The 6,129-nt window shown below is 49.7% G+C and overlaps 1 non-coding gene across 1 annotated transcript; it reads left to right on the top strand.

Annotated features, from left to right (window-relative positions):
• The first annotated feature begins 4,860 nt into the window (after nucleotides 1-4,860).
• Nucleotides 4,861-5,053, top strand: LOC113405444. The gene has a single exon (XR_003369487.1). It is a non-coding gene; the product is annotated as a U2 spliceosomal RNA (small nuclear RNA).
• The last annotated feature ends 1,076 nt before the right edge of the window (nucleotides 5,054-6,129 follow it).

Below are 6,129 nucleotides of genomic sequence, written 5' to 3' on the forward strand. Positions count from 1 at the left end.
GCCGACTGGCGGTTCATCCACCGTGCCCGGCTCAACTGCGTCCCGCTCAACGGAGCCGTCCGCCACGGGAACCGAGACAAGCGTTGCAGGAAGTGCGGCTACCCCAACGAGACCCTGCCCCACGTCCTGTGCAGCTGCAAACCCCACTCCAGAGCCTGGCAGCTGCGCCACAATGCCATCCAGAACCGCCTGGTGAAAGCCATCGCGCCACGCCTGGGGGAGATCTCCGTGAACTGCACCATCCCCGGTACCGACAGCCAGCGACGACCTGACGTGGTCGTCACCGACGAGGCCCAGAAAAAGATCATCCTCGTCGACGTCACGGTCTCCTTTGAGAACAGGACTCCGGCATTTTGCGAAGCCCGAGCTCGTAAGCTGGAAAAGTACGCCCCCCTGGCTGACACCCTGAGAGCGAAGGGCTATGAGGTGCAGATGGACGCCCTGATTGTCGGAGCCCTGGGCGCCTGGGACCCCTGCAACGAGCGTGTGCTGCGGACCTGCGGGATCGGTCGACGCTACGCACGTCTCATGCGGTGCCTCATGGTCTCAGACGCCATCCGATGGTCCAGGGACATCTACATCGAGCACATCACCGGCCACCGACAGTACCAGGAGGCGTGAGCCAGAGTGACATCATTCTCCCACTACGAGAAAGGGACCAAGTGACCTTCTCCGTTGGATTATATGAACTGGAACCATAAACTCCCTGAACATTAAATCTCACCAAATGAGGGTCAATCCATCCTCATCATGATATCCACTCATTATACTCCACACCCGAACATAGCCACTTTATGAACTTCTTACCCTCATAGCTCAATGTCTGTACTTTGACCCATCAACCTTTTACTCCCAATCGGGGATATTGCGGATTATGTATTCCTCATGCCACCTTATCTTTAACCAAATTTTGCACCCTCGATAATCTGTATGTTATTCACTGATAACCAGAAACTTCTATGCTCAAACTCTGTTCACAATTTTTTTTTAACATCATCTTAATAAAATTTTAAAATTTGAGGTCCCACGTATATCAACAACTGCATGAGTTACATAGACTTCTTCCCCACCCAGCCTACGTTCCATCAAGGCAAGGCATCAGGTGGCGTGCTGCACCCGGCACACAGGGGTCCCAATCCTGATCTCCCACCCCCGACCCCAAACCTACTGTAATGTAAATGCTAAATAATAATCCGTAACTTCTCAGTGTCGCCACCCTCACCATTGGAAAATCATGAGTCAGACTCCCCAAAATCACAAGATTGGCTTAAAAATCATGAGGATTCTCTCTCCAAAAAAAGTGGGTTCTCTTTATTTCCCTTCCGGTTTCTGAACCAGGCAAGCTAGAACCTTACCTTTCTAAGCGCCCGGGGCTGGCAGACAGCGGGGCTCCTCACGGCTGTGTGTTCCAGATTTCGATTTCACCAACCAAGTATCAAGTGTGAACTCCTCGGGCACTAGAACAGCCTTAACATGGAGTCACAGACAGCCCCCATGGGCACCCTGAATCTATCTTGCCACCCAGGTGAGCCTGCCTTTGTGACAGATGGTCCCTTGCACCAAAAACCATAACAATATTCCGGTCACTCGGACCGGTCACTGAGCCAGGTCAATTGCACCTCAGATCTCAACCCGAAGACAAGGTGCGTGGCCAATAAACTAGCTGAATCTTTACTAACTAGGAAAAGAAAGAAGACACTTATTTACCAGGTTAAAGCAGGTAAACATACTCACACAAAGGAGTTACAGTCTGAGGCCTGGTCTACACTACGGGATTAATTCGGATTTAGCAGCGTTAATCCGAATTAACCCTTCACCCGTCCACACTACAGAGCCAGTTAATTCGAATTAAAGGGCCCTTTAAATCGATTTCTGTACTCCACCTCGACGAACGGAGTAGAGCCTAAATCGATTTTGTTAATTCGAATTAGGGTTAGTGTGGCCGCACACCACCGAATTACTGTGTTTAAGTTAATGGGGTAGTGTGGCCGCACACCACCGAATTAATGTGGTTAAAAACCGAATTAAGGTGCTTAGTGTGGCCACGCACAATCGAATTTATACAACCTGTTTCCCAAATTCGAATTATCTAAATTCGGATTAATCCTGTAGTGTAGACATACCCTGAGGTTTCAAAAAGTAGTAGAAGCTGCTGTAACACGCAAGCTCCGTATGTCCCTTAGGGCTAACCCTAGCCAAACAGCCGGGATCCCTTGCTTATGCTTAGAAGGCGTGCCATCTCCCTGAAGTCCAAGCAGCGTAGGGGCAACAGTTTCTTCTCGACAGGGGTTTTTATTCCGTTCTCTCCCCCCACCCCCACCCCCACCCCCACCCCCACCCCCCGAGCTCAAGCGGATGGGGCAAGTGTTTGTGCAGGTCTCCGCCTCCTGGTGGGTGTGTGACGGGGAGCAGTCAACCAAGTCTTTTGTCCACGGATGATCCACAGTGGCTTGTCTGTTGTCTCGGGGCCTTCTCTCGTTGGAAAGGAGATGACTCCTTGTCACGTTATTGACTTGAACTGGGGCCGTATAGAACATGGTTGCAACCAAGGTCCCTGATGTGGTCGCACCAAATCTTGTATAAAGGGGGTCAAATGAGGTGTCTAAGACAAGGTGATGGTTGGCTGGTTATGATTATGCTCTCTGTATGTGTGCAGCATTTTGGTAGTTGAAGTTATGAATATTGGCTCTATACTGTCTGTATTTCAAACGTATGCTCTCCTTCTGGGTGACATCCCAGACAAGTTGGTGTCAGCTCTGCCTAGCCTGCTCGATGGCCCATTAAGGACCATCAGATATACATTGACCCATTGAGAGAAGGCAGACACGCCTTGTGACTCAGCAAGGTATGCAGGGACCTGCCTATGGACAGAACTCTGAGGTTTTTCCATGCCATGGTGATGGAATGCTTGTCTTTGGAACAAAGAAAGAAAGACCACATGGCAAGAGAATATAAAAAGCTGCTGCAGCTCCTCCATCTGGTCTTCAATCCTGCTTCATACCTCTGGAGGGACTTTGCTACAAAGGGAAGCTCTACACAGAGGACTGATGACCCATCCCAGCGGAGGATGTGCTCCAGAGACTTGATTTGAACCTGCGGTTTATTCTATCACTGCTAACAAGCCTGAACCAAGAACTTTGCCATTACTGTCTGTAATTGATTCCATTTAACCAATTCTAGCTCTCATCTAGATCTTTTCCCTTTTATGAAAAAACCTTTAGATTTTTTTTTTTTTTTTTTTTTTTTTTTTAAGAGTCTAAAGGATTGGCAACAGCGTGATTTGTGGGTAAGATCTGATTTGTGTATTGAGCTGGGTCTGGGGCTTGGTCCTTTGGGATCAAGAGAACCTCTTTTCTTTTTTTTACTGGGGTATTGGTTTTCATAACCACTTGTCCCCATAACGAGTGGCACTGGTCCCCATAACTGGGAAACTGGAGTGTATAAGGGAATTGCTCGTGTGGCCTGTGGTTAGCCAGTGGGGTAAAACTAAAGTTCTCCCTGTCGGGCTGGTTTGGTTTGCCTTAGAGGTGGGAAAACCCCAGCCTTGGGCTGTAACTGCCCTGCTTTAAGCAATTTGTCCCGAATTGGCCCTCTCAGTTGGGTCCCGCCAGAACCAGCATCCTTACACTCCTCTTCTGGTAAACTAGCATTTCACACTTGGTAATGCTTCTCTCCTGACTGGCGGCGGCAAGGGGCTTTACAGTTTTAGTGCCAGCGCTTATATATCGCCTTATAACGTGGGCTACAGATAGTATAGGTGAGAATAATGCATGGAGCCACTCACAAGCTTTTCATAAAGTCTAAACACGAAACACATTTTTATAAATCGAACGCCTGTTTTAACAACACTAACAAACAGGTGAGCAAGACTAGTTTCCAGCCATGCATTTGTCACCTTTCAGTAAGGCCTAGGGGTCTTGGCATGAGCTGGCACCTGGCCTGCCAGTGTCAGAAGAGGATCTTCCCTCTTATCCCCAGGTGTCCCCCAGGGGTCTGTACTGGGACCGGTACCGTTCAACTTATTCATAAATGATCTGGGAAAAGGGGTAAACAGCGAGGTGGCAAAATCTGCAGGTGGTACAAAACTACTCGAGATAGTGAAGTCCAAAGCAGACTGCGAAGAGCTACACAGAGATCTCACAAAACTGGGTGACGGGGCAACAAAATGGCAGAGGAGAGTCAGTGCTGATAAATGCAAAGTAATGCACACTGGAAAACATAATCCCAGCTATACCTCTAAAACAATGGGGTCTAAATTAGCTGTTACCCCCCAAGACAGAGATCTAGGAGTCGTTGTGGATAGGTCTCTGAAAACATCCACTCAATGTGCAGCGGAGTGTTGGGAATCATTAAGAAAGGGATAGATAATAAGACAGAAAACATCATATCGCCTCTATAGAAATCCCCGGTACGCCCACACCTTGAATACTGCGTACTGATGTGGTCACCCCATCTCAAAGAAAAAGATATATTGGAATTGGAAAGATTCAGAAAAGGGCAACAAAAATGATGAGGGGGTATGGAACAGCTTCTGTATAAGAAAGGGATAGCTAATATAGGCTTTCTTTGCCCTTTTTTTTTTTTTTTTTGCTGTAAGAGTCACGGGTCAGTGGGTGGGTTTATGCACATTAGGAGCGTACAGGGAAACCAGCGAGAGGAAGGCGGCTGCAAGACTTGTCTGTCTTTGAACAGAATCGTGTGTTAAGGGTTCTTGCTTTGAATTCTTCCACTGGAGTCATTTCGGGGAAGTGATCCTCACTTAGAGTTACCTAGTTATGGTGTTTGCGTGTCTGGGAGCTCGTCACGGTGAGGTAGAGAGCGTTGGGAGCAGGGGTGTGCGTGCGGTCGCAGAGTCTCTGTATCGCTTCCCGGCTCCTTGGAGCTAAGATCAAAGCGTAGTATCTGTTCTTATCAGTTTAATATCTGATATGTCCTTTATTTGAGGACTGTATATTAAATTGATTTTTGAAACAGGGGGATGGAATAGGAGCTTGCTCTGTCCACCCCATGCATTGACCTGGTATTGCAGTGTCTCAGGAACAGTGCATCTCCTCTTGGGGAGAATGTTCTGGTTAGAAAAGAATTTTACTGAGAGGAAGCTTCTTTAAAGCAGTTTTTTATCAAGTAGTTGAAAAAGCTGAAATCTTTAGTGCTTTGGGTGGTTTTTTAATGACAAGATACTGTTATGCTTTCTTGGGGGTGTTTTCTGACTCTGTTTAAGAAGCTGGCTGCCTTCTTTCTGCTGTGAGTTTTTTCAACAGTCTGCTTTCCAGACGGTGGGTCTCTTTGGGGGTGGGTTTTTTGTTTCTTGGTTTGTTTTTGGGGGGGGGGAGGTTGGTAATAGGCCGCCATCCGCTTGCTGTATGTGGAAACCCTGAAGCGTAAACCGGACCAGGGTAAAGCCTTTGAGTTGACCAGCAAGTGGGACGCCAGCAACCACTTCCTCTCCGGGGGCGGCTTCACCCGTTTTGCCGACTGGCGGTTCATCCACCGTGCCCGGCTCAACTGCGTCCCGCTCAACGGAGCCGTCCGCCACGGGAACCGAGACAAGCGTTGCAGGAAGTGCGGCTACCCCAACGAGACCCTGCCCCACGTCCTGTGCAGCTGCAAACCCCACTCCAGAGCCTGGCAGCTGCGCCACAATGCCATCCAGAACCGCCTGGTGAAAGCCATCGCGCCACGCCTGGGGGAGATCTCCGTGAACTGCACCATCCCCGGTACCGACAGCCAGCGACGACCTGACGTGGTCGTCACCGACGAGGCCCAGAAAAAGATCATCCTCGTCGACGTCACGGTCTCCTTTGAGAACAGGACTCCGGCATTTTGCGAAGCCCGAGCTCGTAAGCTGGAAAAGTACGCCCCCCTGGCTGACACCCTGAGAGCGAAGGGCTATGAGGTGCAGATGGACGCCCTGATTGTCGGAGCCCTGGGCGCCTGGGACCCCTGCAACGAGCGTGTGCTGCGGACCTGCGGGATCGGTCGACGCTACGCACGTCTCATGCGGTGCCTCATGGTCTCAGACGCCATCCGATGGTCCAGGGACATCTACATCGAGCACATCACCGGCCACCGACAGTACCAGGAGGCGTGAGCCAGAGTGACATCATTCTCCCACTACGAGAAAGGGAC

Source organism: Terrapene carolina, unplaced genomic scaffold, assembly GCF_002925995.2.
Source record: "Terrapene carolina triunguis isolate 2854851 unplaced genomic scaffold, T_m_triunguis-2.0 Scaffold37220, whole genome shotgun sequence".
Lineage (NCBI taxonomy): Eukaryota > Metazoa > Chordata > Testudines > Emydidae > Terrapene > Terrapene triunguis.